Here is a 17886-nt window from a genome sequence, read left to right on the forward strand (position 1 = left end):
TTCAAGACGGCTAAATCTTTACAATGTGTTTGAGAAAATCCGCGCCATCGCCAGGGCTAAACCGAGTTTGCTTGGTCGTGAGATAATTCGTTTGTGCGGGGCAAAGTCAAGATACACTCAACGTTCTGTGGTCAGAAGGCTCCAAGGCAAGTAAGGCTTGCTACAGACAACAAGAAGGCAAGCGCAACCATGGGCACACATGTCGCCGCATACGCAAAAAAACAATCTTTCTGAATAACACACCCAGTACACACAAGCGATAATACTGATGATGCTGATAAACATGTTCCCACTTTCCTCCTAACGACCGTTATCTTGGTACTTCCGTTTTCACTCTGTGGCCACACCATAACGGCGAATCGAGGGACTTTTTCCTTGGCGCGCCCGGGCTGATAGCGTATCTCTGTCGTCGCAGCTTCATAGAGAGAGAAAGAGGAGGAAAAGGAGAGGAGGCCCGAGGAGGCCCGAGGGCACTTGCGTCTGGGAATCTGTCCCCCTTTGTCCGTTGTGGGTGCGTCTTCCGTGGCGCATGAGCACAAAAGCACTTTGCTGAAAACATTGCTCGAGGTAAGCGGACAGACGCAAATTAAGATTTCAATCTTTTTACCCCCACGCAGAATGATGTTTGATAGATAAAAAAACTCGTTTTCTGCACTCTTACCTCTTATTTACCGGTATCTGCAGCTGACACGGCAAAAAAGCAGCAACAAAAAAATGGGACTTTCGCCTCGCAGCTTATTTCATCGCAAAACGCGAAACGGAAGAAGCGAAAGAGAGAGGGAGAGAAGGTAAGAAAGAGAGAAAAAAGCTCTTCGCCGTGTCCTTTCCTTCGACAAAAATGAGAGTACCAGCGCATTCTAAGCGAATGCACCTGCGGGGGGGTCGAGATGGTGTAAAAGTAATACGGGAAAATGCGGGAACCGCGAAGGGTATTTTCTTTCTCTCTCCTTTTCAGCAGGAAGATCTTGTCGGCGCGGCCTGGATCGATGTGGAGTGACAATGAAAAAGGCAGCGCATTGGAAGCATCAGTCTCAGGTACACGGCGCGCAACCTTTTTCTCCCTTTGTGGCAAAAGAAAGCCGCGATAAAGAAAAACAGCGGGAAGAGAAAGCTGAAAAAAAGGAAGAAAAAGACAGAAAAACTATTGCGTCTGTCTATCGTCCGCATGGTGTGCGTGTTTATTTCTTTCATTCATTCATGTCTTTATTTTTTTGGAATGTTGCTTATTTCTACATCTCTTTAAAGAAGCCCTGTGTTGGTGCAAGATAGAAACCAGGTGCGCGCTTTAGAAGATCCATTAGCTGAGCCCTGGCACTGCTGAACTAGTGCGCACATCCGGCGTTCTGTGTGTGTGCATGTCCGTAAGGATGCTTACAAAAATTTACGGGGCTCAGGTTTATACTAAACTGCACGACTGAAGTACACGCACAGTGGGCCACTGTTATCGTTTTCGTGCGCAAGACAGGAAAAGAGTGGCAATGCTTTATCTCTCGCGAGGCGGCTGCATATGGTAGGCGATTGTTATGGTCAACGATATCTTTGGACGAGTTCTGCTTACGCAAGTCGTGGCTTTATGGCTGGTAGAAACGGGGTTCTTCCGGGATGCACACTTTCGTGGTAGCAGCATTGTTGACCTTCGAATAACAAGCAATTTTCCCACGTGCGTTGGTGAAAAGATGGAAATATATCTGGCTTCTTGTTAGATGACACACGCATGACGTCAGCCTGTTGCGTCTCAGTGCTTCTGAGGGAAATGGACCATCACAGCACGTATCTACACGAGCGTGTTTGGAGGGGGTGTAGTGTGTGCGGAAACGCCTACCCAAACGGCACAACGTATTCGAAACGCATATGAATGGAGGGGTTGACTTGTTCCTGGAGTGCAAAATGAAGCACCACAGTGGTATGACACCTGCCAGCCACCCTATGCACTTGTGGAACCACATTCTGCTGCTTGAGCTAGTGCCCCGTGACAGCATTCTGGGTCGCCAGAGACGACGACATCTGTACTGATGAACCAGGCCACAGTGCTGGTCACCTGGTTCTGAAGGTATCCGGTAGAATTATGTTAAACTCTGGCAGTGAATGACAAGTGGGCATTGTGGGGCGTAAAGTACACCCGTCCCTTTTCTAAAACTAGTTGGATTGTAACTTAACGTCGCTAATTTCACTTTAGTTCAACAAAGCAACTGTGGCTATGTGCTACAGACGTGTGGACAGATGAAGGGACAGCAGGAAGGAGCTGGAGAGAGACGCGGAACTACACGAACTGATATGTCTGTTCACGCAGAGACACATGGGAGCGTACATGTCACGTATTACTTCACGGTGCCTTTGATCAAGTCGTACGAGGCTAAATCCCAATAGTACGGAAACGCAGCCATGACGAATGCATTAGGGTGTATAGATAACACAGAACAGCCAAGTTAACCTGACTAGTTGGAAATAGATGCGCGCAGAGTTAAGATTGATTGCCCCATAACAGAAAAGGCGGCACCGATGCAAGGCAGAAGCTATGCATCACGGTAACCACAGGACAGAAGGAAACCACTCGCGCGGGGCCGCTTATGAATGGTTCGGATCGGCTCTTAATTATCGAACCATGCGAAACGCCACTATGGAGAAAATATGCAGTTTAATAGAGACGTGGTTTGGAGATGATACGTAGAAATGGCGCTATTGCTGGCATTCCAGCGGTGAAACATCTCATGTCGTCATCATTACATATCTATTGCTGCTGTTATAGGGTAGAACCTATATGATTATCCGGACCGCGGCACATCGGCTTTCCTTTTCTTTTTCGTTTTCATCGATTGATTTGAAATGCGCGATTACTTGCGTCCTGATTAGCCATTAGAAGAATTTAAAGACTCAAGCATCCTAAGGTACCTTCCTCAGTCGATAATAGACACACAGTATTGATAATCAGAACGAGAAAAAAATGGGGAAGGAGTCGCGAAAACGTAAAACTGGCTATTGAAGAGTCAATCCAGAGGAACTCTGACCTCCTCACTCCTGACCGCTCGTTGTGTGCTGAAGAAATCTGGAGCCAGATTTTGGGTTCGACAGCTGCTGTTGGGTGGCGACACAGAATGGACAAGGAACGCTTGAAGAAGCGGACTGGAGGCGAAGGACCGTAAGAAGAAATCCCACGCCCTCCCCAAGACACACGTTCTACTTTGTAATAACTAAGAAAAAGACAATAAAGAATAAAGTGTATGAAAGAAACAATAGAAATCACCAGTGACGATCACTTTCCATGTGTCTGCATGTACTTAAAGACGAAAAAAATCACATAATCTCGACCAACTGGGCTTCTTCGAGAACGTCACCAGTGCTTACAGCACCGTAACTTGGTATTGCACCGGCCAACAACCCAAGTTTTAAACTATAATCGAATGGTCGAGCGTCCAGAGGAGACAAAATCGTTTGCAGGACTACTACTACGTTACACTCATTGTATTTAGGAGCACCAAAATACTGAATCACCCTTCAACTCTTACGTACTTTAAAAGAATAATAGTGAGTTTTAGTATAACGTACGCTGTCGCCTTTGCTAACGTTAGGAATAGCGTGGAGGAAATGCGCAAAGCTCTGTTTATGTTTTGGACGTTCGCAGAACCACCAACGATATCCCTTACGTACGCAAAGGCGATAGCGTACTATACACTAAAACTCTCTATTATCTATGTGACCGGGCTATATGGTGAGGAACCGGTTCAGGCGTATTTTTGCTGATACAGCATTTTAATTGCACCCCGGACTTTTTTGGAATGATATCGCCAATATCAACAGAGACAACATTATGGCGCCAATAAGAACGAAAACAACCATGTAATAAGCGCCCAAAACACTTGCGGGCCGCCACCCCAGCCCACAGAAGGGACACCTAGTGGTGGGAACATAATACTAGCCGTCAAATTGTGCCTCCTTAATAGGATGGCAGCAAAAAGGAAGCATTGTTGGATAAGCTTATCGCGTTTTCGGAACAGCTTCGCTTGATCTGCTTTCAATTTACCCAAGCTCTGTGCCATCTGGCGTATCTTCTATACCAACAATAGAAAACATATGCCAAAATTGATTGACATTATGATATAGCTTATCCTGGACATCTCTTCAGTGTAGGGTGGTGAAACGTGTCCAGAGTATGGTGCTGCATGACGACATCCATGGCTATACAAACACGAGTACCACTAATACATCGTGCTCGTTTTTGAAACGACCTTTGAAACAGAAGGCTATGTATATCCCGTGTGAGTTCTCAACGCGTCATGTGCACGCGGAGATGCCACGGTGCTCTTTGTTGTGTCTTAAGTAGTAATGCGGCTGACCTGCTGAGGTCCGAATTCGCAAAAGTTCGCGAAATTTGAAAAAGCTCGCTGAGGTTCGACAGCACTGCGCATGCACGTCTATTTCTTTCTCGAATCTGGAAGCAAACGTTTTGCGACTCGACAAACAGCCACGTATTGGTGTTACGTCGGTACTATTCCATTTTATAGTCAACTTAACCGGGTCCAATAATATTCCATTCGATAAGTCAAAGTGTGTTTATTTGAGCTTGTGCTGGCCAGATGGAAAACCTCTGGAAATTACCTGTTGTGGGCACCACGTAGCGCGCTCTTGTGTAGTGGCGCAAGGACAAAGTTGCACAAGCAAAAGTCTTTAGTCTGACAAGAAATTTAAAAGTTCGGCTAACAGTGGGTTCGACAGTGATCCTCAAGTTCGCGAAAATTCCTTGTGATCACTAATCTCTCCTGCATGGCGTTTCGCTCGAAATGCATTGCCTAGTGTTATGTGTATTTTGCTGCGAGAGCTTGCAGCGTGGGCGGAACCACATGGAGGAGAAAACTACAGAGACTTTTATCCGCACGCATGACGTTGACGGTGACAGTCAAACGGATTATTTTCACATAACATCGTGCACCTACGCCGGAATCTCAAATCGCGTGGATTCCAGTGCTTTGCCATGTTGATAAATTATACTGTATACAACTTCACGTACAAAGTAACGCATAACCTAGGTGAACTAGGAAAAAACCGCCCTTTCCAACAGAAATATACGATCTGATCCGTCAAAAGTGAACTCTGAGCAGGCGCTGTCGATAATACAAGCCAGCGTCGTCCCAGGGGCTCCGTTATAGTCTCGTAACTTCCAGTTAGTAGAATACTTTAAGTAATAGTCATCCTTTCCGTCTTCCTGGACATTTACCTTTCTGTAGTTCCATCCTTTACAATTCTTAGTGCACGACTTCTGAGAGCAGTATTTGTTGGTCTTGTTATTTTGCAAGAACACAACTTGTTTACCCTTAGCGTCCTCCATGTTGAGTCCTCCCAAAAGCTTTCAAATGAAAGGGGTCTTTTCAAATTACAATTACTTCCTGCTCCCGCTCAGTGTGTGTCCAGTTGTAATGCACCTAGCGTTCCATCAACTTCCATCACAACCGGTCCGAATACTTCTGCGTCCTACAAATTACTCTGTCATTGCGATGTGAAATCCTAAGAGCGGTTCCCGGTAATTTGAAATGTTCAATACAACATTCCGACTTATTTCCTCGTCTTCTTACCTTATAGACTCGGTGGAATGAGGAAATATGTCCCGCACTTGACGTTCCGTCCCTGAGCCAATAGAAATTGGGAACCTACTGGATAACGAATGAAGCAGTATTTTCCATTTAGCTCATGCATGGCTAAGCGAGAAATATGCAGACTGCCTTCAGAAAGGGCAGCATTTCCTACGTGCGCGTAGATTCACTACGGAAAGCGACTTGATACTCTTAGTGCGAATGTTAACATGATAGGGCGAGCCCAAGGAGCCAGCAAACGATAACAATTTGTCCTACCTGAAAGCCCTTTCGGCCCTATGTGTCGTCAGTGTCGCTCCGCCGGCACGCCTATAGTAGAAATATACGCCTCGTCCGTCTGTTTCTTGAAGCGTCATCGAAGGGTAGACGTTTTCAAACATGTATGACGACACGTGATGGGAGGAAACTAATATGATTCATGTATGCGCAAACATAAAATCGCACCATGTGAACGGACGCATATGTTGCAATGCGACTTGAAGGACGGTTTCAGTTATGTATACATGTGCTTTATTTTCGTTTCTTGCGTTCCTTTTGTGTATACGTGCTGCGCCGTCTATCCTTTTGTGTATCCGCACCGCCTATTGTAATATTTGCTGCTGGTTCTGCAACTTGTGTTTTTGAAGTTTGTATGGAACGTGTTTTTTTTACTATTTTATATTATGTAGCATAACCGGCATGTGCATCAAGTTGCATAACGAGCAGAAAATCCGTGGGGGAGTAGGGGAAATTACTTCTATTTCATGCCTAGTAGTACTGCATTACTAATGTCGTAACTTTCATCAAGTAATGGCCTCACGTTGGCATTACATATTCCAAGAAGCAATGATAGTATTATTGCGAAATTTTTTATTCCGTGTTAGCGCCGCGAAACAACTGTGGCTATGAGCGGAGTACAGACGTGGACAGATGGAGAGAGGACTGGAGACTGGTCAGTGTCAAAAGTGATTGAGATTTCCAGCCTGAACCGGGCATACTTCGTAACACCTAGATTGACACAATGCGTGAATTTTGAGCCCAATAAATAAGTAATTGGATTGCGCATTCCCTGACAAAATATAATGCATTACGTTGCTCCTCCACAAAACGTAATGCATTAGAATTCCTCATTACCAAGATGGAACGCATTACCGGTGATGCATTACTTTCTACTGCATCTGTCCCTACCTCTGGCTGGCACTGTGTGCACATTTCTCATGCTCAGCGAGCGTATGGGAATCAACAAATGCGGAGAGTCAGTTGAAAGAGACAGCGATCCTGTGCTTCACGACCCAATTTTTACTATGGCTACCTTTCTCTCTTTTGGTTTACACCACAAGTGTATTAATCTCGCTGTTAAAGTCCTGCCGCTGATGTTCACTGAACTTCTCGTCAACCACCTTTATCTAGTTGTTGGTTGGACAACCGAAGTACATGTATATCGCAATGTATACCGGAAGTGCGAGCGCCCAGGGGTCGCCGGGTAGATCAAGGCTGGCTTCTTGTGTGGGAGAGGTTTACTAGACGGATTTCACATGGTACTATACAACAAGCACAACACACACATAACATACACAACACAAGATCAACGTTACAGGGCGATGCAAATTGCGGCTATTAACAAATGAGAGGCAATGAATGATAAATGCTGGCTTCTTCGTGGGCAGATTTGCGAAATGAAGGGAGGCACTGGTGAAACACCTGCCAATCACCAACATGTACTTGAACTTTCCTTGCCTTGTGCTGTTTTAGGGAGGATTCAAAGATTGTGCCCCTTCAGAACTTGTCATTTCCCCTTCCCTCTTCTCCGTCTCGACGCTCACAGTGTTGACGTGAGATTAAGTGATAACTTTTGGAAAAACTATCAGAAATCTAACTTCTGCGAGAGCGCCTTTTCTGGATCAGTACATATCCACGAAGTTACAAAATATATTTTAAAAAGTATAAAAGTGACTTTGAGAGGAAGACAACTCAAAGCAGCCTCTGTCGCAACTGGTGTCTTTAGCTAAGTGCTAGCACAATGTCCTCATCGTAGACTCATTAATTTTCTGCGGTGATAAAAGGCATCGTTGGACGGATACGCCATCGAAAAAAGAAGGGGGGGGGGACTTTGCTAAGACGCAGCAGTTTGCAGCAGCATGATAGGGAACGCCTTTAAAAATTGCCCTATTGTTATGGTCAAGCGAAAGTAACGCGAAAACAATCAGTAAGAATGGCGCGTCCAGCGGGGCTAGCTCTCATTATTGTACTAATGAGTTTTGAGAAAATTAAATTTCATAGCGAATGGACGCACTAGGATGAAGTAACTCTAGACTTCTCTTTCTCGATTTCTTTTTCTCTCACGGTGATTATTAAGAATAAAGAACGTAATGATTCAGAATTAACGCGGTGAAATAAGCATGGTCATTGCGTACGTAAGTGTATTACAGTTACTGGATGGCGACATATCTTTACGCATCCGATCCAGGAGGTCATTATTGCCAGTTGTAAGGTTTTTGTAGGCTCGGACTCTTTGACATTCATTTCAAGGACAGAAAATAAACGCTTAAAGCGTGGTACTTATACATCCCAATTGTCTGTAGATATTCTCCACAGGGAAAATCGTAACGCAGCTTATTGGCGATGCGAATTTGTCGCAGTGGAGACCTCGTCTACCAAATTCTCTTGCGTGAAGTGCTTTCCCTTCCACTGCTACTCATCGTCTCAAATAATAAATATCTGGCAATTTATTGCTATTCTGGAGCTTTCATCTCGTAACAGCATAAAAGCTTCATGTAATACGACCAGAGGCGTATAGAGTGCATCGCACACGGAAGTTAACCATGATGGACGTGTTGTTCCGGACGATCGGGAATGCTTCCCGTTGAGCAAGTACAATTCGCATCAGAGTTAACTTGAACGCCATTTCGGCATACGCTCCCTGGTGGTGCTGAAAAGAAGTAACGGCGGAGGGTGTCTGGGTCATCTCATTCCAGTTAGAGGGGTGGCCATCGTTATAAAGGCGTTGCTTTCTTCTGGGCGCTGCCAGGGTGGCCCTCTTACCGCTTCGCAGGCTGGAGCTGTACGCGAGGCTTTCCTGTAGAAAATTCTTGTCGTTCTCTATCTGAATCCGGAGATGTCTGAATGCGTGAAGATGTCTTTGCCTCTATCATACCAGAAGAAAAATACAAAGGATTGTCGAAATGTCATGAATTTTTATAAAATTATCGGCGAATATTTTTCAGCTACTTTAATCAATCTCTAAAAGATGCAGCGTGTATACCACTGCTACATGTCGTACGACACTGGCACAACGTTGAAGAATATATTAAGGATAATGCCGTATCCATGCAAGCTTTGTGTGCCATGTTTTTCATGACGTGTTTGCCTGCTATTGCTCTTAATACAAATACCTCGAAATATGATGAATATTTGGAACATTATGGGCGAATATTTAGCAGCAACTTTCATCGATCTCCAAAAGATGCAGAGGACTAATATCTACACATAAAGATGCAGATTGTACCAGTATTTACATACGCGTACGGTACTGACACGATGTTGAAGAATAGATCAATGATAATGCGGTGTCCAAAGAGTTTGTTTTCGTTATCTTGATGAAGCTCCCCACTCTCCAAAGCCAAAATAAAGTTGTTGTTGTTTTTTCGTTATCTTTGCGACTGCATTTTAGTGACGAGTTTACCAGTTATTATTCTTTCGAACTCCTGCATAGTTTTCCCTGTGATGGGCAAAGTATCCAAAGTCGTACTTAAAGCAAAGTACTGCCGTCAGTGGTACGTCAAGTATGTACAGTACAAAGTAATCCCATTTTAAATGTACAAGGGTCGTTGATTAGGTTGACCGAGACATTTGGTCGAGAAAAATCTCTGAGTAAATGTAAATGAATAAAACTTTCGGAGGAGGACGTGCAATCCTCCTCCGATCAGTGGCACGTGCAGCAGCAGCTATCATAGCGGCTAGCACCGTGTTTGTAGCTGTAGAACACGACGCATAATCAAGTTCCTTGCGAAGGAGAACGTCAAACCACCTGAGATTTTGGAAAGATTACGGGCACAGTATAGAACAAACGATGTCAAGGGGAAGAGTGCACGAATGGTGCAGGCAGTTTGGTGAAGGACGTGATACAGTGACCAATGAACTAGATGGACACGGTCATCCGATAGCAGTCCAGTGAACGTCGGCGTTGAGGAAGCCATCCTCGAGATCCGGCGAGTAACAGTTCGGGCCATTGCAGCACAGCGTAATTAGACACGAAATTTACTAGATATTTGTCTTTGCATTTCCAGTTGGGTACTTGAATGGAAAGTATTATAGCCAAAAGTACTAAAGGTGCAGTACAAAGTACACAATTGGAAATGTACTTGAAATAAAGCTCGAGCACAAGTACTTGGAAATGTACTTTAAGTAGTACTGGTACTTCAAGTGCTGCTCATTACTGGTTCTACATAAGGACGTCGCGCATATCCCCATTACTATGTGGAGGTAAACTCCCCATTCATCATCTCGCTATCAAGTTGTTGTTGTTGTTGACAGCACCGATGTCTTGCCTCGAGAAAGAGGCCTCTCTCCATTTGCGCTACTCAGAAAGAGAGGGACGCTCGCACAAAACATGCAGCTTTGATGTGTGACGAATTTCCCTTTCTTATCAGACATTAATTTGCATTACAATAACTTCCAACTCTTAACAATATCATCTTTACATTTTCAGGTGCATAGGTACACACTCCTCTCCATTTTATGTTTTCTTAAAACCAACCAACCAACTTTTATAGTTGCGGCCCTGATGACAGCTGAATTAACTGACTATAAAATTAGTTGCTGACTGCTGGATTGTATTATTTTCAAAATTAAGGCTCCCAGTGAGCAAACACGATATGGCTTTGTTTTCTATTTTTTTTCCTGATTCCTTTCCTTTACATATAAAGTGTGTGTCGTCGCATTCGGTTGTAAAACCGAAAAGGGAAGAGAATCTCGAATTGATACAGTCAGCGTTCAATGATAAAAGTGTTCAGACCAATACCTGGGGGGGGGGGGGCGTTAGGCGCCTAGCTATGGTGACTAAAGCATTATCATTGTTCTTGACGACAGACCATTGAGATAGATATCCAACTGTCTTTAGAACAGAGTACAAATTGTGCCCAGGTGGAATTTAGTAATATTCTGATTCTTAAGTTCGACCATACATAATCACAATTGGTAGCTCAAATTTGCTGACTTTCAGAACCCCGAACCAGGCAAACGTTGATTGCGGATAACATGTAGCTAACAAAACATGCCTTTCTCTACCTCGTCCAATCTAACATGTAGGGTGGAACGCACTTCGCACCTTAGCTGATTCTGGTCACCGACTGCAATCTTAGTATATCTTTTTTTTTATCGTTTTCTCTCAATAGGGAGAAGGCTATGCAAAGTTAAAATACTGCCAGTACAGTATATATTTCCAACCATATGCAGTACCATGCACAAGCAGCGGATATTATTTTCAAGCAAAACAATAGCTTAACAGTTTGATAGAGAGCTTTCCCCTCCCACTTGGTTTCTCGTAGCCGTGCTGCAGGTCATTGAATACATTGAATAGCCATCATTGATCATTGCCATCACAGCCATCATAGCCATCATTGATTCGCCAGATCTGTGATCTGCGTTCAGATCTGTGGAGCGTTCTTCTGGCGCACTGTCTGCATCACGTCGTAAGATGTGGCGCAATGGCTTCAGATGGAGCATGTACTGTAAAAATAAGTCGTCTCTGCATGAGCTGTCACTTCCTGGAAAAATTGCGTGCTCTAAGCGCTCTGCGTCGTTTCGCTCTTAATTACTGCTCCATGATGATAAATTGTTCTCCCACTTTTGCTCGTGAACACATCGAAGCCATCGAAAAAAAAAACATAACAAAAAAGAAAAAATGCCTGTCAACAAATGAACCAACACTTCGTCTGCAGGGGTGAGACATTGGGCACTCGGCACCGAAATACAGTCGCATTTGCGGCCGCATTATTTGCCGACGTTCTAAATCACAAATACGTTTTCAATGTAACGCAATAAGTTCAATTTCTAAGAAAATTCCGAAAATTTACAGCGTTACATTTTACATTTTGTCTTTACTCGTACATTTTTGGAGCACATAGTCTTGTAAAATCACAACTTGTCTACGACACGACGAGTCACAAGACATCAGTGTCCGACACGACAGTGCCGATGAAAGATGAAAGTCACTGAAAAGGTTAGCCAGCTGTAGCGATCGATCCCACATCTTCTGGATTACCGGTCCAGGGCTCTACCAATTGAGCTAAGCTAACACGCCTCTCCAGGGACTTTCGGGGTGCGTCATCTGAAGGGACGACAAACCAGCCACTCACTCACCCTCCTTTCACTCTTACATTTTTTTGCTCACTCATACAACACATTCATACGACGGAAATCGACGCAAGCGGCACCTGTTGAACAAGAGAGAAACTGATATTCTGAGGCTGGAACAAACATACAAGGGACAGATACAAACAAAGCCTCAAACTGCCTAGGAAATCAACGATGAAAGATGAAAGTCACTGGAAAGGTTAGCCAGCTGTAGGGATCGAACCCACATCTTCTGGATTACCGGTCCAGGGCTCTACCAATTGAGCTAAGCTAACACGCCTCTCCAGCGACTTTCGGGGTGCGTCATCTGAAGGGACGACAAACCAGCCACTCACTCTCACTCACCCTCCTTTCACTCTTACATTTTTTCACTTTTCACCCTTACACATGAATGTGTCGTATGAGTGAGCAAAATTTTTGGTCCATGGCACGGTCAGCGTTGACCAGATTGGGTTCCAAAGTTGAATGAGCGTTGGCCGCCGATAGCTGAACGACGGACAGCCACTGTCAATCCTCGAGCTTGGTCTGACATAGTTGACCAAGCTCTTGCCGTTGTCGGCTTCGTCCACGGGGTTAACGTTGGACCCACGATGGCTTTTGTTTGGGTTGTCACTGAGCCACGATAAAACCAGCGTTAACCAAGTTGACTTTCTAGGTTGACCCAGTGTTGTCAGCCGATGGAAGGCCGGTATCAATCTCTAAGGGTGGTCTGACCTGATGGTTGTCGGAGATATAGTTCCACAATTTTGCTGGCAACCGTCGCCCATGCGCCAAAATGGGCGCGTTAAGTAGCGACTCTTGCGCTCCAAAGGGAGTGACTCTAACTCCACACGGAAACGCTCCAAATCCTCCCCTGCTTGCCAGCCACCCTGTATCGGCTTCCGCTCACACCTATTTCCGCTTCGGGGTGCTTGGCTTGGCAGACACCAGACACCGCAGGCGTGCGATTTTTAAAAGCGGAGCATTTAATAAATTGATTTTGCGAAATGCTGAGTCGATGCATCGTTTGTTGCAAATTTGTGCAACCCACATTCGAGGTGGAGGAGTCTTTTTGCAGCGTAGTGCAGTTATCAACACCACGATTCACGTCATCTACCTGCCAAAACGCCATAACCACCAAAGAACATCTGTACGCTGCAGGAACTACGTCACTACACTTCCGTTTCGTCCCGGTCCTTTTCACTCCATCACTCCGTTTCTGAGATGCAGTTACACGCACTGGAAGTGTGATTGGCCGTTTAGTGGATGGGGTCACTCATGACTCCTTTGATTCTGGAGACTCCACTTAACGCGCCCAATGACAATGTACCGGCGAAAGACCGAGTCATTAGAGCTGCAGTTGCGTCCTGCCTTTACACTGTCTAATAAGACGCATATTATTATACTGTGAATGGTTATGTATTAAGAGGTGGGCTGAAATGTTCCTTGTCTAGTGTATTTGCTTGCGCGCTCAAGAGAAGAAAGTTTAGGCATTACAGTAGAACGGCAGAACTCAATACGTTTCGTCAAATGTTGTGCTGACGACCTGTTCGGCGGTCTTTCATTTTATTATTTTTATCACAAGTTTTCGTCCTACAAGGAAACTGTAATGAAACATGATTTAATTTTTCAGAGAAAACAAAAAATAAGAAGAGCCCTCCAGTGGCCTGGCTTAGTAAAAATAAGTAAATAAATAAACAGAATGGAGAATGTGGCCCTACTCTGTGAGGAGGCAACTCACGGGGTTTCCGCTCTGCGACAATGCACAGGCCCACGCTTCGCTGTTAATCCGTGACTTGTGAACAAAGGACGACGTCTTTATTTGCCCTAGCCCTCCGTAGCGTGCTTCCTCGACTTTGCGGTTGTGGGCTCGTTTTGTTCCTTCTAATTTCCAATGTTGGAATATTTATTGAAAGGGCGCAGGTGAAAGCAAATTCGCGGACGGAGCGGCACTCGACCTTGAAATGAATGCGCCCCAATTAGCATCGACGTTGAATCGCCACGTTATAGGAACGTGGAAAAATGTTTCGCTGCATGGAGTTCCCGTTTGGGTTCTACACCGCTGCAGTGCAGAGTTTAGTGGTAGCAGTATAGGGAGCGGAAAGGTAGAGATAAGGACACTAAGCCGTCGGATTAACTTGAGAGCGGTGGGGCGTTTCGATCTGCTAGCGAAATGTAACCGTTGCAGTTCCACGCAATTGCATCCCGAACAAACGATCCCATGGCATCCACTATAAATGAGCCCTCGCCAACTTTCGATAGAGTCTAGAAAAAGGAAAGGAAAGGAAGGAAGTGAAGATAGAAAATGCGAACTTTGAAAACAGAACAACAACTTTATTTTGAGATGATGAATGGGGAGTTTCATTGCCAGGGGCGATACTTTACCCCATTGCTCGTGGTGATGTCGGGAATGCAATAATGAGCCCCTAAACAAATGAACTAACAGAGATATAAATGGCACAGTAGTAGAAGGCAGGAAACTCGTATACTCTCTTACCGCAGCTTCATCTACCACAATTTGTTTTTAGAAAATCAGTGCGAAGGCTTTCTAATAGCCTTCCCAATTTTCCAAGCTGTTAAATTAACAAAGCAAAGCTGATCTAGCTTACGTTAGAAGGTCGTCACTCGCAACAATGCCGGCACCAGCTCGCGTGGCGCAGTGGTTATGATCATCACCTTCCACGCCGAGACTGGGAGGTGACGCGAGTTCGAATCCCGGCACCGGCTCTGCTGTCTCACGGTTTTCCCTGGGTTTTCAGACCTTTCCAGACGAAGGTCGGAACAGTTCCTCCTGAAGTCGTCCCGGGACACATACTAACCCCCCCCCCACGCCGTCCCTCACTCCTTCCTGCTGTCCTCTGTTCACGTCTGTTATACACCGCTCATAGCCACAGTTGCTTCGTGGCGCAAACACAGAATTGAAAAAAACATGGCAAAAATTCAGTCATTGGCCGTCTCTCTTACCTTTCCCTCTTTTTCCTGCCCTTCACCCTTGCAGGCAATGGCCTTCACTACTCACTGGCATATTCATGATACTCATGCCAGTATTTTTCTACTGGTAGAGAGTCGACGCCCTGCTCGGACATAAACGTCTTTTCTTACTCCGTGAGTCATCGGAGCTTGGTCTTCGTGATAGGCATTGCAACAACAACAACAAACACACTGATGATCATGAATGGAGGAATTGGTCACCTGGGTTGTGGTCTACTACCCCAATGTGATGTACGATTTTGAGTGATTTCCTCCATAAGCTTCACTGCCTCCTGGCGCGCAGCCTCTGAGTGTGCTTCGGAGTCCCTCTGGCGGCAGAGACCCATATGGTCATTGCTGAGGCTAAGGAATCCCCACTTGAAGTGCTTCGCTACGGGGAGACGTGTCGGCAGTACCTCCGCCTTCTAGCTCACCATCGGTGGCATCAGCTAGTTAGGAAGCTTCGGAGACGCAAGCACAGCAGTGTACACCCATGTGTCTCTCAACTGAAAGCTAGCGTACCTGACTTTGTGGTCGCACCGACAGCTCCCAGCACTCCTCCTTGGACTTGTCCGATGCCCTGCATTTCTCTGTCGGTGCCTGGGCTAACAGGGAAGAAAGGCAACGTCGCTGCATGCGTGACGAAGCAGCTCACTCTCGATATGATGAGCTCGTGTTATGATACTTCCACCGCAGTTTTCACGGACGGCTCAACCACGAGGGGAAGTTCGTCGCCTGCCTTTGTCATTCCCTCCGATTCAATTTCAGATGGCCATCTTCTCTCACATAAAACATCGTCAACATGCGCTGAGCTTTATGCTATTCTTTTCGCCTTGCGGAAAAATTACTGACAGCCCCGTTCGCTCCTGGGTCGTTTTTACAGATTCCAGACCTGCACTGCAATGTGTGGCAGCTATGGGACTTCGCGGCTTCCTCAGTCCTGTGGTCATCGAAATTCTACAAGTATACAAGAAAGCAAGCGCACAGGGCCACTCTATCGTCTTCCAGTGGATCCCGGGTCATGTGGGCATCAGCGGAAACGAGGACGCAGATCGAACAGCCGCCGGCGCGCACCAGTACACCCGGCATGTTCCCATCATCTTGTCTCGGGGGGATCGCCGTTGCCTCGTCTCAAGCCTCACTGCCCCCATGACGCAGTCTCAATGGCAACGTAACATCGCCACCCACTCTCTGCTTTACTCCGTTGACCCCAGCTTGTCTCTTACTCTCCCCCGCCGAATGCAGCGTTCCTTTGCCACACTCTTACATCGCATGAGACTTAATGTGGCGTTTACACCGGCCTTCAAACACCTCCTCGGTGTTGGCGCGCCCAGACTCTGTTCCACGTGTGGTGTGCGTGGTGACCTCCATCACGTCCTCCTGGTCTGCCGAGAGTACGATCGTGAGAGCGCCCTCATGGAAACTGCTCCCCAACGCGTCGATCAACGCCAGTTCGACTTAGCCAAAATTCTCGGGCCATGGTCGGACCCCTCACATCTGATGCAAGGCCTACGAGCTGTTGCTGAGTTCCTCTCCAGCACAGGACTAACTCTAACTCTAACGAACTCTAACAGGAACTCTAACCGCACACCTTTCCATCATCATCACTTTCTCATCCCAATTCCACCAGTGTACCGCCATAACGGCGGAGAATGACCCACCACATCATCATCCCATTTGTGTGAGTGATTTCCTTCTCAGTCCGAACATTAAGTATCTCTTTTAGTACGTTTCTCGCGGGTACCCAGTCTACAAATCTAAGCCTAGTCAAGAGACAGCGTGTCTTGTTACGTTCTACATGCTAATATTATGTTCATTAGGTCCTGTTGTTTTGTGAATGTTGGCTAGACTAAATTATCTTAACTGTCCTCACCCTAAAATTACGACGAAAATACACACAAGCTAATGCTGCTGACAAACGAGAACTAACTTTATTTGTTGCTTAATTTGCATTATCCATGTTTGAAGTACTTTGGATATTACGTTATATTCTCGACGACGGAGATTGTATCCTCGACAGCTTCTGCTTCGTATATACCTGCATTTTACATTGTGTATAGTTTTAATGTACTGCGTGCTTTCGCCGTACACTGTAGTATCAACAGATATAATCTCGCCTTTGTAACTATTTTATCCGTACAGTGGGCAGTCACCCGAGTCCTCCTGCGCTACCTGAAGGACACTGGGCTGCAGCCTTTGAGCCACCCCATCGTCCCCTGCCACTTTTCCGTTTCCTTTTCTGCTTCCTTTTTCTCTTTTGGGAATAGCAAGTCGGCCTTGACCTGTCTGACCTTTCCCCCCTTTCCTTTATCTTTAATAAACATATCCTCCCCCCGTACAATGTCGTATTCGTCGAACAACGCAACGCGTCGAATGGTACGAAAACATTCGAGGACTATTTACCTTTTCCTTCGTGATCCAAACTAGACATAAGGAGCAGTTAGAAGGTGAAGAAATCAATAAATTCATTCATTCTCATAACCTCGATGATACTCGTCGAAACATTCCCCAAAAGCACAGCTACCCCTCTTCCATTTCGCCCGCACATTGCGATCCATATCTATTTCCAGCTTATACTGAGACATCCGTCCTGTAGGGCATGATTATACCCACATCACTTGTAGAACGCAGCACGGATCAATAATATTCCTCGTACACAAATAACTGTGTGGTGGCTGAAAAGGCAGTCGCTTTTGTCGAACGAAACAAACAGAATTGCGCTGGTTGAGAACTTCCGTAGTTCTATTGCACAGATTAGGCCAATTTCCCTCTTTTCCTTCCTTATATCTCCCTTGACGTAGGTTGAGAGCAGGAGAGAGATTCACCAGTCGATTCGTTGGGAAGAACCCCCATTAGAGAGTGACCTTGATGGCGGCTCCGTGTCGACGGAGAGATCCCGAGGTAGCTACTCCATGATTAGATCGTGGGCGTGTCACCATTTTGGTTTTGGTACTATCACTTCCCTCTTCTCATGCGTTGTATTTCTCTGTTTTTAGGACAGTCACCGTCGTGGGAAGCGAAG

General features: G+C 45.7%; 1 protein-coding gene across 3 annotated transcripts in view; it reads right to left on the reverse strand.

Moving 5' to 3' along the window:
• Positions 1–17886, reverse strand: part of LOC135385887 (uncharacterized) — a 251685-nt gene that overhangs the window by 186643 nt on the left and 47156 nt on the right. The window contains exons 1-2 of one of the 3 annotated variants that reach the window (XM_064615482.1): positions 5841–5882; positions 5565–5642 (exon numbers count right to left, since the gene is read on the reverse strand). The exons of 1 other annotated variant lie outside the window; for it this stretch is intronic. The gene's annotated coding sequence lies outside the window, so the exon portion shown is untranslated. Of the gene's footprint in view, positions 1–5564; positions 5643–5840; positions 5888–17886 lie in introns of those variants that run through there. One more of the 3 variants, XM_064615483.1, reaches the window with a different exon arrangement.

The sequence above is a fragment of the Ornithodoros turicata genome, chromosome 2 (assembly GCF_037126465.1).
Source record: "Ornithodoros turicata isolate Travis chromosome 2, ASM3712646v1, whole genome shotgun sequence".
Classification (NCBI taxonomy): Eukaryota; Metazoa; Arthropoda; class Arachnida; order Ixodida; family Argasidae; genus Ornithodoros; species Ornithodoros turicata.